Below are 23128 nucleotides of genomic sequence, written 5' to 3'. Positions count from 1 at the left end.
GACTGGAAAACTATTTGACTTGATTATCTCGTCCCCCCCCCCCCACACACAGACAGGAAGTTCAGAAGATCATCAACGCTTCCTACCCAATGGCCCTCAATGTCACTCTCGGTGTCTTTGGCAACCGTCTCATGGATATCGGGATGATCGTCATGTACTGTCTGACGACCGATGAGATACACGCTGCAAGTATCATCGTCATCATCAGCTACTGCAACGCCCTCAAGTTCACCTTCATGAGGATGTTCCCCCGCGCCATTCAATTTGGGTCGGAGAGCCTCGTCTCACTCAGTCGCATCCAGGTGAATATGGCCCTCCTTTGGAAGAATCAGTTACCATGGCAACAAGCTTCTTTGAAAATGTAGATTATCAGCACTAAATAGTGGTTATCTTTTGTTTCTTTTGTGACATTCGGAGGCAATGCTCTCTTTTGAGGTGTTCCAGAAGTTGTTTATTACATTACAGAGATTTATCATTATTATTTTTTTTTTTTTTTTTTTTGGGGGGGGGGGGGGCGGGGTTGCCAAACATAGCTTCAGAGGTTGTTACTCACTTTTGCACTCTAGAAAATACTGTTAGGCAGATAGAATGCTATAAAGTAGCTTATTAACAGGTTGGTTTCATCTTTTTGTTAAAGATAGCGTCGTTTTTCTCTACGATATATATTAGGTTGTTTCACGGTTTTTTTAATCTTCTATCCTCATTTCTAATTTCCTACATTTTAATCTTTCATTGGTCTGTCCAATCCTTATCACATCAACTCTGTAACCTTTTCAGATTTCTGATAAGTACAGATATATTCAATGCTGAAGACAAACTGCAAAAGTTTTACTGTTTAACAAGACTAGGTAGGATATGGTAAGTTTCTGTTCAAACAATGAATAGCCATTTGTGCAGTATCAAGGGAAAGACCAGATATGATAAAATTGATTTCGTTTGTCTTTCTTTCTGTTTATTGCTTGTTTTTATTAAGGGAGATTTTTTTTTTTAATTTACGTGATCATTAATTGCTCACATCGAAGAGCTCAAACACAGGTGATCGTGTGGGGAAAAATGTCTGAGTATCAAAAATGTGGGAGAGTAAAGCTTGCTTGCATAGAGAAAGTCATAATCTCCATTTGATGTAAAATCTTTCTTTCTGTGTGTTTCTATGTTTGTAATCCAAGTTACACAAAACCAATTGTCGGACGGCCCAGGCTCTGTTGGAGTCCGTATACGATAGAGTCGATATCCAGGGGAAGCTTCCGGTTATAGCAAGCGAGCCAGAATTTTCCCTTTGATATCGACTTTAAAAGGGTGGTATAGTTTCATTTGAGACCTGGCTTCAGGTTTCTTAGATGCTTTAAAGCTTTTTTTAGATGAGATAATGAGAAACCTCTTCTGAAAAGTGAAAGAGCACATACTTCTAAGAGGAATTCAAAGTTTATTTAATGAAATTGGTTTTGAAATGGCCGAGATATCCAAAACAAAAGGATCTGAATAAAAAGGTGGGACCCACTTTTTATTAGGATCACTTCGTTTTGATTTGTTTTCGGGTATCTCGGCCATTTCAAAATTGATTTTCATCGAATAAACCTTGAATTCCTTTTAGAATGATATAGCCAGTAACATTTTATAAACAGTTTCGAAATATATCACAAAAAGTTAAAAGTTCAATCCCCATCTCTACCAATACTATATCGTCCCTTTAACGGCTCCTACACCTATATGGCCGTTGACAAGAGGCTAAGTTGCGCATGATGGTGACCACGCATGACGTCATGTCATTTCTTGTTTCTACCACCTTAACAGAGATACCTGCTCCTGGAAGACAAGAAACCTGAAGCGGCTGTACTTGGAGACGATTTGATTGGTTTTGAAGATGCTGTTGTCGCCGACAATCTCACCTGCTCTTGGAAAGAGGTAAACATTTTCTCTGTGTTACACTTTGTTTGTATGTGTGTACGTGTGTAAGTGCGCTTGTGTCTCTTGTGATTCCTGTACAAATACACAACGCCATGTAAATGTAAGATCATTCTCTGGATCTGTTTGTGGGTGGTGAAGACACAACATTTGAGCCATTCATTCATTCATTCATTCATTCATTCATTCATTCATTCATTCATTCATTCATTCATTTATTCATTCTTTCTTTCATTCTTTCTTTCATTCATTCATTCATTCATTCATTTTATTCATTCACTCATTTATGATTTTATTTTCATTTCCAAACAATATACATGCATATTGAAAACGTCAAAATAATATAGTATTTTCCATGTGACATAGTATCATTGAGAAACGCATATTGTATCATTAAAGACTGGAAATGGAAACTGAGGGGCTGCTAAAAAACGAAGTTCTATAACGTAGTCCCTTCACTTACAGTAGGGCCTACATGACTACCCATACATTATACTAAACGTACAAAATAAGTAAGTACAGTGTATAAAGCAACACACACACACACACACGCACACACACACACACACACCAGACCCACCAAGCCATAACGGCAGTACTGCTATGAGAAAATTACTTGACATTAGTTTTAGTTTTGAGTAGTCTTGTTTGTGTCTATATCACATAATCTGTCTGCACTTTGTTCCCCTTTGTTTTGTGAGGATGTTAAGAGATGCAACAATAAAGACGTTCTATATGTGCTTCTGCATCATACTTTCAGAATGAATTTGTTTTTTGGTTTCAATATCAATCTCATTCATTTTTTTTAACAGGAGGAAGACTCGTTACAACTCCAAAATGTCTCGTTTCGGGTCAAGAAAAAACAGCTCCTCGCTGTAGTTGGGCCTGTGGCTTCAGGAAAGGTAACACATTGGAACGGTCATATAAGATGGTGAAGACACTTTTTGGCTCGTTTCTTTTCAATTTTCGGTTTAATTTATTCTCATATTTTCAAGAAATAAACATCACTTATTTGCAGAACAAACTTAACATTTTGCACGAAAAAAAAACCACAAAATTTAAAAGTGGTATTGTTCCTTTTTTCCGACATGGTTTGTTGATTTACAGATCAGCAGTTGCGATCTTAACAAATTTAATTTGTAGAGGGAGACAAATTGAAGAAACTCACACCTGAACCTTCACCCCTCTGAATAATATCTTTGTTTCATTTAGATTGTAATTAGATCTAAGATTTCTTAAATTGAATTATTCAACATTGAGGTTTTTATCTAGTCTTTTTTTTTCTCAATATTTGACACGCCACTCTTACAATGGTTGATGTCAATGCATCTTACAGTCGTCACTGCTCATGGCGATTCTGAAGGAGCTGCCCGCCCTCCGCGGCTCTGTGCGGACGAGAGGGCGCGTGGCCTTCGCCTCCCAGCAGCCGTGGGTGTTCGGTGGCACCGTCAGGGACAACATCACGTTCGGGCGAGAGTTTCAAGAGAGGAAGTATCGCGAAATCATCAGGGTCTGTTCTCTTACTAAGGTTGGTCGGATGTGGGTATTTCCCCTCACATTTGGCTGAATTTGCTTACATGTATAAACAGAGTACTACCTAGTATAACGTGTATATTTGATGTTCTGTCAATACTAACAGTTTATTTGAAGAACATTGACAGCATGATACATTTTTCTTGAGTTCTGTTCTTTTTTTTCATATTATTGCACCAACACTTGGACTACGAATCACTCAACATAATTATATAAAATCATTTTATTACTTTTTAGATAAAAAAGCCTTTTTAGCGTAAAAAGCTGCAACAAGGCAGTTGCCTGATCGCGATATCTGATGGTTTAGTGGTCAAAGGTGAAAGTTCACATCGGCCTAAGTTCCTAAATGTTTCTGTCTACACACTGAACTTAAGGAGAGCGTGTATTCGCTGACATCTTTTAAAACTCAATACTTTATATATATATATATATATATATATATATATATATATATATGATATTTGAATGTTGTATCATTCATCATCACAAGTATTTCGTTATTATGATGTATATAGTTATTTCAACAATATTTCACATTCCTTGTTCTAATAATTCAATTTATTCGCAAATCGCAGATTCGCAGATCTCACTTTATGAAATTCCATAATTTTGCTAGTTTAAGGCTAGTTTTCTTGAAAGCTGTCTAACTTTATAAAACTCAATTTTGACATGGTGTGCATTGCACTTTCTTTGTCGTCATGTAGCTTTATTCCCATTTCTCTTTCTTCTATTCCTTCGTCTTTATATTCTGTTGCTTTTCCTTCTTCTTTTCATCTTCTTCTGCGTTTTAATCTCTGTTGTTAATAAAGCCAACCGCAATTACACAACCTAAGGTCGTACGACCTTTCAACTGTCAGTTTGACGTCATCAAACACCCAAGTGTCAGATTGTAGGACTAGATCGTACGACCAGTGTACGACCGATCGGAAGGTTTTGGCATGTTGAATCTTCTCATAGTCTATTTTTATCAACTTCCCTTGGCAACAGCCGATCAGGAAGCTGGATTATTGTTGTTACCATGACAATTGCCATTCCCGCGACTGTTGCTATCATACGATCTTTTTTTTTTTTTTTCAATGAAAATGGGACCCCTGCATTATGGTCGGAAGGTTGTACAACCTCACGTCGTGTAGTGTACTGCGGCCTTTAGATACCAATGACGCACTCTCTTGATAACTTGACCGTCAGCCATGTGGTACAAAGATCAGCCAATAAATATCTGTGTGCATCGTTTGGTCTGTTCCGCAGGATTTGCAACAACTTCGGGACGGTGACATGACGATGGTTGGGGAGCGCGGCGTGACCCTGAGTGGCGGACAAAAGGCCAGGATTAATCTGGCGAGAGCCCTCTACGACGACGCAGACATCTATCTCCTGGACGACCCCCTCAGTGCGGTGGACAGTGAAGTCAGCAGGCAGATCTTTGAGAAGTAAAGACAATTCAACGCAATAGACACGTCACAATACATTTTTGCTCAGTATGGTCAAGGAGGTATACCTCCTTCGTATGGCTTTCAAATTAGCCGCTTTGAAATCGTGTTCCTCATTCTTTTACCAGCATTGTTTGCATCAAATCAAATAGACAATGTTCACATGCCACAGTTGACCTTGTCACCCCCCCCCCCCCCCCGAATGCCATGTGGACTGAATATGTCGAACAGTGCAAGCGGGCATATTAGCTTTCTCCCTGTGATGATTATGAAGTCTGTTATCTACATTGCTGGTTTTTTGTTTTTGTTTTTGTTTTTGTTTTTTGGATTTCAAGACAGCATTTTGTATAGATATGAGTGTGCAGTGACATCTGTCTTGTCGTTTTTCATGCTCAAAATGTGAGTTTGAATCTAAACCCTAATTTCTGTTGCCATGATGAACGTTTATTTCATCTTTAGTATTAGAATAATTATCTTACTGTCGATTAATTAGAAAGCAATTTAATGGAGACAAATAAATATTGTTGAATGATAATGATGAATGGAGAATGATATTATGACCTGAAACAATTTTGAATCAATATTTCTGTACATCAGAAGATATTAAACAAAGAAGCATTATGCTTCTATAACAGGACCAATAATTGAAACCGGTGTTTTTTCTCCTTCTGCAGTATCAAGTTGCAGTATAATATGCAAATGTCTTTGGAGCGACTGTACATTTTCCCTCTCATGATTGAGTCGCTAGTGAAAGTTTTAGGAACAAAAAAAAAAATGAAAAAACCGAAGGAACCTTATGAAGCAAATCAAAGACAAGAGGAAAAAAAATACTAGATAGGCTTTTATAGTGGGACAGTCTGTACAGCCACAATATTTATCTCGTGTATAAGGCTCTCATCAAAAGTGTATTCTTGTTCAAATCTGAATTTCTATCCTTGCAGCTGCATCATGGAATACTTGGCCAAGAAGGTGTGCATCCTCGTGACACATCAGCTTCAGTTCTTGAGTGGTGCAGACCAGATTTTGGTTCTGAAAGAGGTAGGCCCAACTGAAAAGAAAAGACATGACAGAGAAAGGCCTAATTTTTAGGACACAAATAACACTTTAAAAAAAAAATCACCTTTTCACTAAGTATACTTCTAAAATCTTCTAAAGTAATTTGGCCTGCATATTATGTGCGCACACATGCACGGTCAAAGACATTAACTTACAAACCGCTTGATTTTAACGTAATTTTCATTAGTATTTAGTGTACTTAGAAAGGATCTCGGGTGACTTGATTTCATTCCTTAGTGCAAACATCAAATCCAGTGATTATGCAATTTTGTTTAAAGAGAAAATGTATAAGGCTATCTGGTTGCGATTGTAGATGATCTAGCAAGTGTATTGTTGGTGAGAATAACATTTTCCTTTTGCACTGGGAAAATTCAGTACGACTGAACTTCATCAATTTTTATGATTTTGTGGATGAGCATAGTTTTGTATCGAATTTGATATCTCCAAGACTACTTGCATGTTATGATCTTTGAGATAATCCAGTTGAGTGCTTCATTTGCTGCAATATATATATATATATTATATATCCACACATAATACAGTGAATTCTGTTCAAAATAGTATAGGTAAGATTGATGAAATTTCACGGTGAACTCAAGTTGTACACTGACATTTTCCTGGGCTTTCTATAAGGGACAAATGGAAGCAGTAGGGACGCTGGATGAACTCCACGAGATGGGCATTCCGTTCTCACAGCTGATGCTGAAGGCTGACCCGGAGGAGGATGAGGAGGAGGACGATGACGAGGATGAAGCAGAGGAAGACGCGGCTAACGACGATGACGTCCCTCTTGGTTTGGTCGCTTCCGGCTCCTTCAAGAGGAGTGGCTCGTTCAAGAGAAGCGGTTCCTTCAAAAAGAGTGGGTCTTTCAAACAGAGTGGCACCAAAGGGAAGGTAAAGTTTAAGAGAATTAGCCAGCCTTTTGATTTTATCACAGATATCTAAATAATGTAGTTGCAATAGCAGCTTGCTACGGGTCCAGCAATCAGATTTTGTCGTGATGCGGTCAACTATATTGAATAATAACAGTGCTTATAATGGACACTTTAGTGAAAATTGAGACCCGCATGTTTTCTCCTGTTGGGTTGTCATAATGGTCTTTTATCTCTCTTGGAGAAAATTGAATTCTTAAATTGATGTTACCTAAGGGTAGTGAACAAAACTGAAGCTTTGCATAAAATCGTTTTTTCGTTACTGAATGTTATTTCATGACATTGTGTTTATTTCCGATACTGAAGGCTATAATTATTCTTTATGAGATTTTCATTGAGATATTCGGATCTTGGTTGCCTCCTTTGGATTTTACTCTATTTAATCTTTAAAAACTCTCCATAAGATGGTCATTCTCCATTGACGCTAAAAAGAGCAAGTCTATTATTAGTTTCTGACGTGTATGTGTTAGTCCTTTGTTTATTGTCATAAACCATTCAATTATCAAAGGTGTATTTAGTGCATTTTTGAAGCATCTTTGCTTGTGAAGTGTAATTCATTAAGACCAAAAATATAGAAAGAATGACAGATTTGTAAGAATTGTATAAATTGGTAACAGGTGAACCGACAGCTCATTTAAAGAACATTTTTAGTCTTACAATGTCATAAGCGAACGACGTGGTAATATTATTCACTGTCTTGTCTCATTGTTCCGAAATTTAAATGCCATTTGAAATTGTGTGAGCGCTAATAGAGGCTCAATGGGTAGTATTAATTTTATCATCTTTTCTTAATTAAATTGGTAAGTCTTTAACTGCTTAATAGGTATTGGAGAAAGATTAGATTGAAATGGTAATCCCATTTAATCTGCACGATATCAGACAGAAAAAGTTACGGATTTCATTGAGACATGTACAAACATCAGGATTACTATTATATTCTCACTCCTGGAATGAGCTTCAAATCAAGCAATTTAGGGGTTTTTTAAAATTCTGCAGCCGAAATAAACTATGTAATACGACCAAAATGGAAACTATATCTTAATTTTTCCTTACAGTATAATGGTAGCAACGAACCAAAAAAAAAAAAAAAATCAGAAAAAAAAAATCCATCTTTAAACCACAGAGATTTAATTTTCTTAAAAGGTGTTGGGGGGGGGGGTGTATTTTCAAACTCAGTAAAGGTGACATTATTGTAGGTAGATATAGGTAGATACAATTACGCGGGGCGCTGTGGCAAGTGGATATGACTCCAGACTCCCGATCGGAGTACCCGAGTTCGAATCCCGCCCAGTGCTTACGTCTTTGGACAATATGTTTTTAATCACCATGTCCACCATGTCCCAAGTGTATAAATGGGTACCTGGCAATGCTAGGGTAATAATAATGGCAGGGCCCTCTGGTAGAGCAGTGGCAACACTGAAGAGGTTACCCTGGGTGAATAAGACCGTTGAATGAACCGTTGGGTAAATAATATCATTATCATTACTGTGGTCGATACATAATTTTTCCTCGCCAGAAAGCGACGAAAACGGACCAGCTCTTCAAGCAGGAATGGACAGAAAAAGGAGGCATCAGTGTTGGGACTTACGTCCGATACTTCTGGGCAGGTGGGAACGTTCTCACACTCTTCTTGATGACGTTCTTTGTGTTAGGGGCGCAGGTCAGTATTTGAATTTAAAAAAAAATTCCCCCTCTCCCGTAAATTCTGCCGACTTTCAGTTGATACTAGTGTATCACAATAATTTGACTCTTCACAACGAAAACCTGTAAAAATTTGCCCAGGTTATAATTCCAGCAGGCCTTGAATATATGAATATTGGGTCAACTCGGTCAACTCGGCATATTAGCTAAAAAAAGTTAAAGTTTACATTTTGATTGTTTAAAATAACAGGTCCCTAGATTAAAGTGTGTATCAGCGCAGTATGTTTGTGTTGGGATTCAGGGTTCAATGCGAGGACCGGCCAGTCATTTCAGATAATTAAGGCCACTTCCATCTAAGAAAGCACAAAATCATATATTCAGGACAACATATTCGCGAAAAAAGAGAGTTATAATTGATATCTTGGTCCTCAACCGGTTTCTAGATTTAGGGATGTGTGCGCATAAGTGTGTTTGTGTTGGAATCCACAGTAATATCTAACCGGCTAAATACTGAGGAAATTACCTAAATCCACAATATTTTTGTATACTGCTTAGTTTAAAAAAAATACTGTTGTGACCATGGTAACATATTGTCAACAACAGAGAAAAAGCACTTAAGACTTGTTCTCCAGTTTCCTTCGATCCGGTCACGCGTTTCAAATTAGGAGTAATTGGCTCAAAAGATAAAAAGAGTAGTTGATTAACAATTTTTATGAAAATCTGCCGTTGTCATATTGCAACGCATTTGGTAGTAATGTAAAAGGTGTCTTTCCCATCTACCTCTGATAGCGGTCACACATGCCAAATTTGAGGTCAATTGCACAAAAAATGAGAGAGTAGTTCGATTTACAAGATATTTTACAACGGACTGACTGCCCAACTGACCGACCGCCTGACCGTGCAACCGACAATCCGCCATCCAAGTGATTCCTATATCCCCCCCCCCCCGGATTCAGTGTTTTGTGATTAACAAAATTCGTATCTTTTCTTATTTGAAATTAATCAAACGAAGTACTTGTAACAAATATCTTAAATTGATTTGTATTCATCTTAGAGTTGTTTTTGCATAATATATGTCCATTGCACCCATGCGATGTGTGAAAGAGTGCACCAAAATCTTACAGAAGCTAATGTCTTAAACTGTCAGCAGTTGTTTTTACGGGTGCACGTCACGAGACCAACACCCACGAGTCATACAGCTCACGAGTCATACAGCCCATGAGTTCGACACTAAGCTAACAAGGCCCACGAGACCGACACATTTAGCGCCGTGTTGTATCTGTTGAACTCATGGGCTGTCTTTACTAAGTGTCGGTCTCATGGGCTTTATTTGCCTAGTGTCGAACTCGTGGGCTGTAGGACTCGTGAGCTGTATGACTCATGGACCTGTTTTCAATGTCGAACTCGTGGGTTGTATGACTCGTAGGTGTCGGTCTAGTGGGATGACCCCGTGACACCTTGACACAATCATGAGTAGAACATCGTTAATGAGGATCCAAAAGCGATGGTAAATCCGATTCATGTAATCCTTCAGAGAGCTTGGAGTTCAAGTCCCTTATTGTTCTACACACGGTGAAGAGCGTCTCGGTGTATTAGAATGGACCCATAACTACGAAACCCCGTAAAAGAAACCTTGCACGAGTTTGATATCCCGTCATGGGTTAGGAACGTCTATCTTTCTAGAAGAGTTTGTTGTCATTTCAAAACTAAGAATCTTCTCTTCCAAATCTTGACCTTAAAGGGATGGTATAGTTTTAGTTGATACGTGACTTCAGTGGGTTTTTTTTTTAAATGTGTGTGTGTGAGAGAGAGAGAGAGAGAGAGAGAGAGAGAGAGAGAGAGGTGATAAAGTGGAACTACCTATGGAATATGAAAGAGCCTACAATTCTAAAAGGAAACAAAAGTTTGTTTGATGAAGGTAGGTTTTGAAATGGTTGAGATATCCAAAAAACATAGTGGGCCTTGTAAAAGATGGTAGTCTAATAAACATTGAATTCCTCCTAGAATTGAATGCTCTTTCATATGTCATAAACGGTTTTCCATTATCTCACAAAAAAGTGAAAAACTCTGAACCCCACTCGCAATCAAAACTATGCCATCCTTTTGACTTAAAAAAAAAAATCTTATCTGGCGATTTTCTTTTGTGACCTTTGTGACGCAGGGTCATATGATGATGACGTTTATCATCCTCATCTTGTCCTGTTGGCTTACGTATGCTGATTATGGTTGTGCTCTCTTTTTTTAACTTTGTTTTGTCTCGTTAACCTTTTCTGAAGTGCGGTAAGAAAATTACCGACGTATTTTTTATGCTCACCTTTCCCCTGTATCTTCTACTAATATATTCTCATGCAGAACAGGCAGTTTCTGCTCTAAGTGCCTTATTTTTTTTCATAAGAAATACTTTCGTATCTACCGTTGATCTCACCGTCGGCTCTCTTTGTGAATAGGTCATGACCTCAGTATTTGAATCGTTGATGCATTAAAGTTTCGCAGAGAGCGGGCAGAGTAATAACCTCCTTTGGATGTGTCTATAATAAACACTAAGTCCAGGTAAAAGTTTTGCTGAAAGGCAAACCCGTCATAAGCGTGATTCTTTTGACTCCCTACTGCTAACAGACAAGATGTGGTCATGTAATCATCAACCGAGTATGTTCGCTGGCAAATATAAATACGAGAGCTATTTGAATCATACAGATATAAAAAAAAAACAATTGATAGTTCTTGCTCTTGATGTTGCCTTCATCACCAACTAATGTAGTATTAACATATTTCCAAAGCAACATAGATACTTTTGATTATATCCTATAAAGTGCAGCTACTATACAGTAAATCATAAGTATCATACAAGGAGCTAAAGCTCCTATTTATTGTAATCAACAAGTTGCATTAAGAATTATTCTCAGGACTTGCCTATACATTTCTCTTTTTTTTCAATACATCTGTGACCCCTTACAAGATTGTTCCTTTCCGAGGAGCGAGTATCCATACCATACGCAAGACTATATTCCATAATGACCTAGCTGTTCGGCCTGCTAATACCTTTAGATTTCAGATAGTGATGGCCGGATAAAACGTGCATCCCCGAAATAAAAGGAAACATAACAATCCATTTAGAATATCAGTTGCCCGATCAGGCCACCAAAAGATAACCTCTTTGGAAATTTGGTGGCTCGATATCACTTTCTTAATTAGCTTGGGCAACGGGGCCATGCTCACGACTAATGTTGAGCCCTGCTGTAGCCCGGGTATATGCAAAGACCACTCTCATTTTGAATTCTTTGAAATGGCTAGTGGAGCACACATTAACACAAGACATTTTGTACAAAATATTTCATCAGCATTTGCAAACTGTTTTTTCAAACGCAACAATTACAGAATTATACATTTATGCGTGGTCCCAGGCATTAGGGTTTGGTGGCGTGTTTGTTTCGAACTGAAGAGTGCCTATCTCTATTGTTGTGACCACAGCTGGTGTACTCCCTCGCAGACTACTGGGTGGGCTTCTGGGGAGACTGGGAGAATTCCAAAGGAAACAAGGCAGAGGTGAGTTTGGCCTTCAATCTTCTTGAGAGGACCCAAGAGTAGAGTTTTGAGACTAACGGAATGTTGCCATCCCAATTTTTCTTAATTTCATTGAAGCGTGCAATTCAGACATGCCTAAAAATTAAAAGGCATTTAAGTAGGAGGGGCCTATCATTTCAAAACCACACAAAGGAGGAAACATATCGAAGCAAAATGTTTAAACATCAAATTTGTTCATTGAGTCAAAGCATGGGTAGCTTAGTGCACTGCTATCTTTCGAGTGATTTCCCATTTGTCATTAGAGGGACCGCATTAGTGGCCATCATTAAGAGGGGTTAAAGATGAAAATCGATGAGAGCATTACGACAGTATGTTACATTGTTAACTTTCTTCTATTTTCCTATTTAAATTGATGACAATGATTAAAACAAAAGCTTTAAAATGTTGTCGTACAGGTTCTAAAAACATATCCCGGTTGGCTGGTTAATCTGAACTTGACAACCAACGACTCGGCCGGTGTCTACGGTGGCCTGGTGGGAGGACTGATGCTCTTTGGAATCATCAGGGCATTTCTTACGCTTCGTATCATGATCACTGCTTCACGAAACCTGCACAATCTCATGTTTGCAAGTGTCACGAGGTCACCCGTCCTCTTCTTCGACACGACCCCAACCGGTAAGTTCCCCGCTCCTAGGGGACTTCCTTTATGGTCACCTTTGGACGTCATGTCCAACGGTGATCTCCCAACCCTTCACATTTAGAGGGTACTATTATCCCTTTCCAATAGGTTTATCTTAGAGTGGATGTACCATACGGAGAAGTGAAAATCTCAAATTGCATTCTGTGTGTTATGACGAATGTTGCAATAATTTTGACAATCATCCTTCCTACTTATATTATGCAAGGTTATGTATTATGCATGCCTGAAAAGTATATATATTTTTTACTACTTTATACGCTAAATATATCGATAGATTTTAATTTTCGCGAATTTTGCGAATCGGATGCTATTCGCGAAAAAAAAAAACACGCAAAAATATTAACTCTGAGTTCAAAAAGAAACTTAAAACTCATTTGTTTTTAGAGCAGAGTTAATGATTATGTAGGCCCTGTATGCATTGTATATTTGTTATTCTAAGCTGATATGTATGTTTGTTTGTTTGGTTGTTTAGCATTGTAAAGCGCTTCGAAACGTGTTGTATTAAGCGCTAAATAAATATTTCATATTATTATTATTATTATTATTATTATTATTATTATTATTATGAATATGACGTGCACGCACACATTAAATTTGTGCGAGAAATTTTCTCTGTTTCGTACTGTCTTCCACAATCGCGAATTTAACCACTCGCGAAATTGTTACGAAATACAAATAGGCCGTATACAGTACTGGTATTTTATTGTACATGCTATTTTCTGCAGTTTTTCCCTTTATTTTTTTAAATTTAGTACGTAGGTTGTATTCTAACACTGAGTATATTCCTTTTTGAGTTAGTTAAATAGTTTCCATCTGTCTTAATTTCAGTAACATTTTTGTTTGTCACTCAGGACGAATCCAGAACCGTTTCACCAAGGATATCGGAACGATGGATGATCAACTTCCCTACAATTTCTTTGATTTCCTCCAGGTGAGCCTGAGTGGGTGCTCAAGAGGATCAGGATATCAAAACAATTGTCTTATCTCTCTAAGTCCCTGAGATAATTTTCTGCTGAAGTTATCACTTTTTCCCTCAGCAAATTGGCAACTCTGAGTTTTTACTGCGTATCCACGGAGGAGTAGGCCCATTACTAGAAACAAAAATGATTACATTAACAACAACAAAACATTAGATTGAGCTGGCCAAATCAATTGAATATGCACAAAATTCGGCAAAAAAATTCAAAAATTTGGCATTTGCCATTCGGACTGAATCCAAACTATAGAAAGCGATTGCGAAGCTTTTGATAATTTTGCAGCCAAAATGAATACAGGTATATATCAAATATATAAGCAGGTTTCAAATGAAAAAGAAATTTCGCTCTACCATACAAATTACTATCCATGAAGGGGAAATTTGTGTCATGAAGCCGTAGATAAACTGAGACTCATATAGCTTGTTATCCGTGACAAGTGCTTGCATCTGATTGGGTAAGAGCAAATTAGTCACAGAAATCCTTGTCAAATACAGGTATTGTTTGATTAATGTTTTGTTTTGTCGGGTTCGGTTTATCCGACTGAGATTAAAAGCTAAGCGTTTATAGAAACTCTGTAACTCGGTAAAAATGATGATGATGATGACGATAATGATGATTATTATTGTTATCATTATTATTATTATTACTACTACTATCATCATCATTATCATCCATCTTCATCATCATCATCATCATCATCACCATCATCATTATCATCATCAACATCATCATCATCATCATTATTATTATTATTATAATTACTGTCATTAGAATGATGTAAATGGAAACAAGCAAATTTTCCCCAAAAGTGAGACCTGTTGAACGAATTGTCTGTTCTTCTTGATAACGAAATCCCTCTCCCCATTTCCATTTCACAGATTGCGCTGCAGATTCTCGGCACGGTGTTTCTGATTATTGCCCTTAGCCCACTGACGCTGGTCCCTGCAGTCATTCTCTTCATCATCCTCATCAGGCTGACGAAATATTCTGTCATAGCAACCACAGCAGTGAAACGTCTCGATGGAACGAGTATGTGTATCAAGTATAGTATTTCCTATACATCTCCTCATTAAGAGGAATTATACGGACTTATACAAAATAAGTCTCGAAAATACGCGCACGCAAAAGACAAGGGGCCTGCTGCATAAAACTCCAACCGGATTTTTTTTTTCTGGTTGAAATCACAAAATTCCGGTTGGAGCTCCCAACCAGAGTTTTTATGCAACGGATTTTACATTCTTAGGTTAGCAACCTTAAAAAAATTCAGGTTGGGCAAATCCCAACCTGAATTTTTTGAGGTTGCTAAAAAAGTTTTATGCAATGGGACCAAGATGTGTCCCCCAAAGGACAAATTTCATTTTCACAACGGACCATGTATACGCATGGCCCTTGTAAGCAAGACCATAGCAGTACCTTTGCATAACTTCACTTGCAATTACGGAGAGCATTAAGTATTACAAAAACATTATCATAGCTAAAGTTTAGCTAAAATGAGTGTTAGGGATAACTTTTTGATAAAGGTTTGAACAGTTCCATGTAGATTCACAATCTTCCTTCAGTGGGGTTTAGAAGTGAATTACCTTATACCCTGATTTAGTATTTTTCTGTTGTATTATGAAATGGCTTGTTTCTACCCTTGAGTGTTGTTTTACCTCGTAAAAGAGAGTGAATTTTGAATTCGCAATGATATAGCATCTTTTGAGTGTTGGTGCAAAATGACTTGTATCTGTACTTGAGAATCTGCTTGGCGGATTGGTAATTTAAAAAGATGCTTTCCATAATTTTGTGATGTATTGTGCGATACCTACTTGTCCATGAAAATCTTGCTGCATGAATGATAAAATATTCCACCGTATTCATTACGTGGTCATGGACAAAAAAGAAGAACAAGAAGAACAAGAAGAAAAGCACCTTTCAGGATCCTTCCATACCATGTTTCATATGCTCATCACGTATATATATACACATATATGTTGCGATTAGGACTGTAAACTTTTTTTTTATTACCAAATTCAGAACTGAATACGCATAGGCTGCACTTGTTTATTTATCGTGGAAGTATTGGTGGATGTTGTCTATTGTACAATATGTGCGGTGCCATAATTTCAGTATAGCAACAGTGAAGTATGGGACAACACAACAATGTAAAAGATAAATCTTGCTGATTGATATTGAGTCAAACTTCGATTTTTTTTAATTTTTCAATTTCAATTTATTTCATACTTCTCAAATATCAATGTTGCATCAAAATCAATAGCACAAATTCTTTTACCTTGTCAACAATGTACAAAACAATGAGGTCACTTTCAAGGTATAGTGCGGTCTTAGATTTGGCTTTCTTTTACTCATTTCACATGATGAGACTCGAAGCGATACACACAGGAGATGACTAACTGATAGGTTCAAAGGACATGCGGCTTCACTCCCAAACGGTGCCTGCGACGATTATACTTGACCATCACCTTACATTACATTCAGGGATTTATTATGAGAGAGGTATACAACATAATGAATGGACGATTATTGATACTTAGATGTGATTGTCCTCAAGGGAGAATATACAAGTCGCTGCCACTTAATATCTAATGAGAAGACGAATGAAAATAGTCTTTAAAGAAGAACAAAAGTGTTAACGTCTGAATGTGATAAGAACATGCAGCCTGCTTCACAGACACGACATACGATGTAAACGATATGTTCATCTTCTTGACTGGATTTTCACCCCATCTCTCTATCTTTCCATCTATCTATTCTTCTATCTCTATCTGTCTATCTATCTATCTATCCATCTATCTATCTATTTATCTATTTCTATCGATCTATCTATCTATCTATCCATCTCTATCTATCAATCACTATCTATCTATCTATCTTTCCATTCCATCTATCCATCTATCTATCTATCTATCTATCTATCTATCTATCTATCTATCTATATTCTACCTCTCCTGCTCACATCAGTGCGTAGCCCCGTGTTTTCGCATACCACCAGCTCCCTGCACGGTCTCTGGACCATCCGGGCCTACGGGAAGGAAGTGGACTTTGAGAAGCAGTTCTGTGTCCACCAAGACCGACATTCAGAGGCCTGGTTTATGTACATCGCCACCAACAGGTGGTTCGGCCTCCGCCTCGACCTCCTCGTCGCGACCTTCACCTCTGCCATTGCCATCACCTGCATTCCACTGTCTTCAATTCAATCTTGTTAGTAACCTTTCAAGACTGATTTTTTTTTTCGTTAAACAATCTATGAAATGCTTTTGTAAAATTTGGCTCCAATTCAATAGGTTTTCCCGGTCAATTTCATACTTTTGTCATTCAAGTTCCTTTTCCGAGCATTCGATTTCACGCATTCTACGCTCGCAGCACTGAATCAGCAATCAAATTCAAAATCCGGTCATTCGAATTCACTATCCGAGCATTCAAATTCACTCTCGGAGCATTCAAATTCACTAACGGAGCATTCAAATTCACTATCGGAGCATTCAAATTCACTATCGGAGCATTCAAATTTAAGAGAGGAGCACGCATTTCATCAAAGAGCATTCAAATTCATGTCAAGCTGGCGACGGAATCTCGTCGGTCATTCAAATTCGTGAATAGGCAACCATGTTCCAAATAACTGAATTTAGTTACTTTGGGGCCGTGTATGCATGTGTTTCTCACTTGGCTTTGAATATATTGGGATTTATGTTGATTATTTATTTTGCAGTAGAGGTCCACCTGTTAATTGACAATTTTGAACTCGCGCTTAGCAAATAGGAATATACAGGCACATTTCCCTGGGATTGGACATAAAATGGAGGTCCCACGCGTAAAAGAGTCACAACTCATGCACGTAAAAATCCCACTTCATTTATTTATTGCAAAGAGCAAAACACCTAAACTGGACCCCATATGGAAGACCAGCTTTTGCAGCTGAATATGGGTTATCCAGCCATCTTCTTTGATAGAAAATTAAAAAAAAAAATAGGCACTGTATAGGCCTACAGACGAGCATAATACGGAGGGTTGAGTGACACTTTCGAGGAAAAAAAATTGACTATATTGAAACTGATACATGAGCATTTTATACGTGTTGTCTGTTGTGTATTGCTGTCTTAAGCATTGATGAATTGTCATTATATGGTTGGTGTTGGGGCGTTGTCAGCGTGCAGTATCATCAAGAAATATGTCGTTGTGTTGTTTGGATGCACTGCTGATTGGACATTGCAATTTGAAATTTATTGAGATGAAAAACAAAGAATACATGAACAGAGAACAATGTAGAACATGTAAAGAATCCTAATTACACTATATGCAAGCATCCATTGGTTGTGTTGGCTCTTTTTCCTTTCTTAAAAGTCTCCTCCATTTTCCTCGTTAAATTGATTGCACGAAGTAGGAACTTGATCGTCTAAAAATGAATTTGAACGCTCCAAACAAGCTCATTGGGACTATCACGTGACTATCGTATGAATTTGAATGCACGAGTAGGAAAGTCGGTGCTCGCATTTTGAAATTGAATGCCCAATCGTGAATTTGATTTCACGAAAACGAAGTAGAACGCTCATAAATGAAATTGATCGCTCGGATTTTGAATTTGAATGGCCCAATATTTTCGAGTGCGTGCGCTGCGTGAATTTGAATGCACATTAATGAATTTGAGTGACAAAAGTATGTAATTGACCGGGAAAACCTATAATACATTGTCATAATAGGAGCGATTTCACTGTAGTTATTTTATCACCCGCAAGCAAAACCATAAGGATTTGAAAATATGATGTTTCAAATAGACAATATTTTTATGTTGTGTTGTATAAGGTAATATAGGTTTTCCCGGTCAATTTCATACTTTTGTCACTCAAATTCATTAATGTGCATTCAAATTCACGCAGCGCACGCACGCGATAATATTCGGGCATTCAAATTCAGAATCCGAGCGATCAATTTCATTTATGGGCATTCTATTTCGTTTTCGTGAAATCAAATTCACGATTGGGCATTCAATTTCAAAATGCGAGCACCAACTTTCCTACTCGTGCATTCAAATTCATGCGATAGTCACGTGATAGTCCCAAAGAGCTTGTTTGGAGCGTTCAAATTAATTTTTAGGCGATCAAGTTCCTACTTCGTGCAATCAATTTAACGAGGAAAATGGAGTAGACTTTTAAGAAAGAGAAAAGGGCCAACACAACCAATAAAGGCTTGCATATAGTGTAATTATGATTGTTTACAGGTTCTACATTGTTCTCTGTTCATGTATTCTTTGTTTTCCATCTCAATAAGTTTCAAATTGCAATGTCCAATCAGCAGTGCATCCAAACAATACAACGACTAGTAATCATATTTCTTGGTGATACTGCATGCTGACAACGCCCCAACACCAACCACATAATCATGATAATCACAATTCATCAATTTAAAGACAAACTGACACACAATGGTCTCACATAGTCCCGCAAAAGTAAATCAATAAGACAGCAATACACAACAAACAACACGTATAAAAAGTATCAGTTTCAATAGAGTCGAAATTGTTTTTTTTTTCCTCGAAAGTGTCAACCAACCCTCCGTATTATGCTCGTCTGTAGGCCTATACAGTGCCTAATTTTTGTTTGTTTGTTTCATTTTTCATCGAAGAAGATGGCTGGATAACCCATATTCAGCTGCAAATGCTGGTCTTCCAAAATATGGGGTCGAGTTTGATGTTCTGCTCTTTGCGATGAATAAATGAAGTGGGATCTTTTACGTCCATGAGTTGTGACTCTCTTACACATGGGACCTCCATTTTATGTCCAATCCGAGGGACATGTGCGTGTATATTCCTATTTGCTAAGCGCGAGTTCAAAATTGTCAATGAACAGGTGGACCTCTACTGCAAAATGAATAATCATCATAAATCCCAATATATTCAAAGCCAAATGAGAAACACATGCATACACGACCCCAAACTAACTAAATTCAGGACTTCATTTAAATTGAATGCAGTTATTTGGAACATGGTTTCCTATTCACGAATTTGAATGACCGACGAGATTCCGTCGCCAGCTTGACATGAATTTGACTGCTCATTGATGAAATGCGTGCTCCTCTCTTAAATTTGAATGCTCCGATAGTGAATTTGAATGTTCCGATAGTGAATTTGAATGCTCCGATAGTGAATTTGAATGCTCCGATAGTGAATTTGAATGCTCGGATAGTGAATTCGAATGACCGGATTTTGAATTTGATTGCTGATTCAGTGCTGCGAGCGTGGAATGCGTGAAATCGAATGCTCGGAATAGGAACTTGAATGACAAAAGTATGAAATTGACCGGGAAAACCTATAATACCCTGGAATTGAACATAGTCAAAACTTTGGCTTTATAGCAAAGAATGTATAAGATTTCTATCCATGTATGACGTGCATGTATACCCATGCATTTCTGTCCAAAGCAGCAGTATTCCGTTTTCTGCGTCAGATAATCTTTGAAGAGTACAAAATTTATGCCATAACTTCATCATTGTAAAATATGATTGTGTGAGATATTATATCGCAAGACAAAAAAAAAAAAAAAACACGTCAAAGCATATTAGAATACAGTGTGTATGTGGTAAAATATAAAAAGACACAAACAACGAAACAACAATATTACACGATCCCCCCCCCCCCCCCCGGAAAATCGTATGGTGTTGATAGTCAAGAATTTCATATAATCTGTCACGATGAGCTTTCCTAAAATATGATGTTAACAGTGTGAATATATATATATATATATATATACATATATATATATATATACCAAGTTATCATTATAGGAACAGAGTTGTTTATTCACTGTGGCATCTTATATCCCAAAACTCAAGCAAACCAAGTTGTTTTACAGTGATGTGGCCTCACATATTGATAATATCTTCCAGTGTCAGAGTTCGTGGCAAAAGACCCGGGACAGATTGGCGTTATTCTGGCTAACTGCGTCGCTCTAAGTGGAGTCTTCCAATTTTGTGTCAGGCAGAGCACCCTTGTGGAAAATCAGGTAGGGTCTCATCAAGCGCGCCGCAACACTTCTGTTTTGTTTTGTTTTGTTTTTGTTTTTGTTTTTTTTTTTTGGGGGGGAGGGGGCAAAATGTATATTATTAGGGCATTATAATTTTCGCCCCATTTCGCATTTTCAGTTATGAAATTGACAACTTCTGGACAAGAAAAGTGCCTTTGTCGTTCATTTTTGTCTGTAGATAATTGATTAATTATTTGTCACAGGGGGCAGGGGGGGGGGGGGGGCAAAAACTATTTTTGCCCCCGCTGCCGCCCCTCCCCCGCTTCCGGCACCTTTGGGACCTATACATGTTCTTGCAATCCAGACGATAGCACAGGGGTGATATTCTGAATTTCAAATAAAATACGATATCATTCTGTGAACATGACCTGCTGCTGATTGAGTGGCCAACTGACCTGCGGATTGTATACAGTCGGTTGGTCACTCCACTAGGCAACTGCTTCAGTCATGGCTGACATGGCATGAAATCGGTCATATCGAAAGGCGTGGCATGCCATAAGAGATATAGATTCGTAATTATGACAACTTTTGTTTTATGTTGCATTTTTTCAAGTACATCAACGCATTGTCACATCGGCACCAAATTATCCCAGCATTCTTCCTCGTCGCAGAACACCTGTACGTAAATTGTCTCAGTGTTTTCAAGTGTGATGCAGGTGTATTGTATCCCCACTCCAAAGAGAGTATTCGTCCCAGCATAAATGATTGGCACGACATAATAGGGTGGATATCACAATGTGGGTGGAAATAGCTACTTGGCGGAGTCTGCGTTCTGCGAGTACTAATTTCTAGTAGACTGTAATTGTGACTGATATACCTAATTGTTTCCTGACGACACGTGAAATGTGATGTTCTATATTAACTTTCTATTCTATGTCTGATTGTCCTAATTCTTCTATATCATTCGGGTTGTTTGCACTTATCACAGTCACTGAGGTCAATGTTTGCATTTAGCCGCTTTTCATTTTAATATTGAATCAAGAGGGACCCGAAACTCGACGACGTAATCTCATTCTGATCTTGAGAACTTGGCACCACTTCTTTATCTGTTATACACATCCTTCTCTCCATCTTCACCTCACCCTTTTCCAAAATTATTCAAGATGACGTCAGTAGAGAGGGTAATAGAATACACCAAGCTGGAATCAGAGGGTCCCCTAGAGAAGCCGGATGCCAAACCCCCTCCTGGCTGGCCAGCAAAGGGAGCCATCACCTTAGAGGGGATGTCGCTGGCTTACTCCAAGGACGACCCGACTGTGCTTAAAGACTTGACCTGTGAAATCAACCCGAAAGAAAAGGTGATAATAGTATATGCGCCTGATTGAATATATTGAATATCAGAAATACTTTGATACATACATGCATAACTAAATGAATAGGCAGCAATAATGACATAGACTCCCTGAGCCATTACACGCACAGACAGAATGTGTTGGCACAATGCCGTCACAGATGGTCCTGACTGACATGTTTAGATAAACGTGAATTTACCTGCTACAAAGACGTTGTTATAGCCCTATCGGATCGATGACCATAAATGAGAAGTTCAATTCTCAGGACTTCAGACGAAATCGTGTTTGTCTTGCATTTTATATGAGTTGCTCATAAACTATATGAATATTAATCCTGCAGAGATAATTCCTTCCACAGATTGGCATTGTTGGTCGCACTGGGGCGGGCAAAAGCTCTCTGATCACGGCGCTGTTCCGTCTGGCCGAACCCGTAGGAGTTCTTCAGATAGATGATATCCAGACGACTGAACTAGGTCTCCACGACATCCGCAAGAACATCTCCATCATACCACAGGTGCGAGAGAGCAAATCTGAAGCCTCTATCATCCATCCAGAAGCAAGAGGGAGGAAGGGGTTGGGGTTGGGGGAGGGGACAACCACCACAATTGTTCCATAGTCTTCTGAGTCTCCAAACTAACATCAACTTCATAGTTGTGTTTGTGGTACAGTGTAATATGACATGAATGTTTGGGGATTACTTGAGGCAGGCAATGGCAGGGACTGATCAGTGACCCCAGTAAAATGGGATTCACAAAGGATGATGTCTTCCGGTATGTTGCGACCTGTGCACAACACACACACGCACGCACATACAAATACAATCATGAAAGGCGATCCAACATAATATTTTTGAGGTACTGTAGCAGACATCTTGTATTCATGCGCAGAAAATAGAGGTAAAACTCTCACTGGAACTCAACTCAAACTTAGATACGATGACACAGAAACAGGGTTCCTCCTTTTCAGTGTTTTTCAGCCCAGGTTCAAAGTTCAAAGTTCAAATCAATTTCCGGGTTTTTTCGACACTAACATAATATACATCTCACTTTCTTTAGTGACAGAAATCATGTAAACAAGACATTGTTTACATTAAAATTATTAAATGATGTAAACAAGACTTAAATTGA

General features: G+C 38.2%; 1 pseudogene; it reads left to right on the top strand.

Annotated features, from left to right (window-relative positions):
• Positions 1 to 23128, top strand: part of LOC139717375 (ATP-binding cassette sub-family C member 4-like) — a 58461-nt pseudogene that overhangs the window by 29426 nt on the left and 5907 nt on the right.

This window comes from Diadema antillarum, unplaced genomic scaffold (assembly GCF_040938485.1).
Source record: "Diadema antillarum isolate AM-2024a unplaced genomic scaffold, OU_Dant_1.0 scf00000074, whole genome shotgun sequence".
Lineage (NCBI taxonomy): Eukaryota > Metazoa > Echinodermata > Echinoidea > Diadematoida > Diadematidae > Diadema > Diadema antillarum.
Note: the sequence above shows the minus strand (reverse complement) of the source record. Positions and strands in the feature narration are given on the sequence as shown.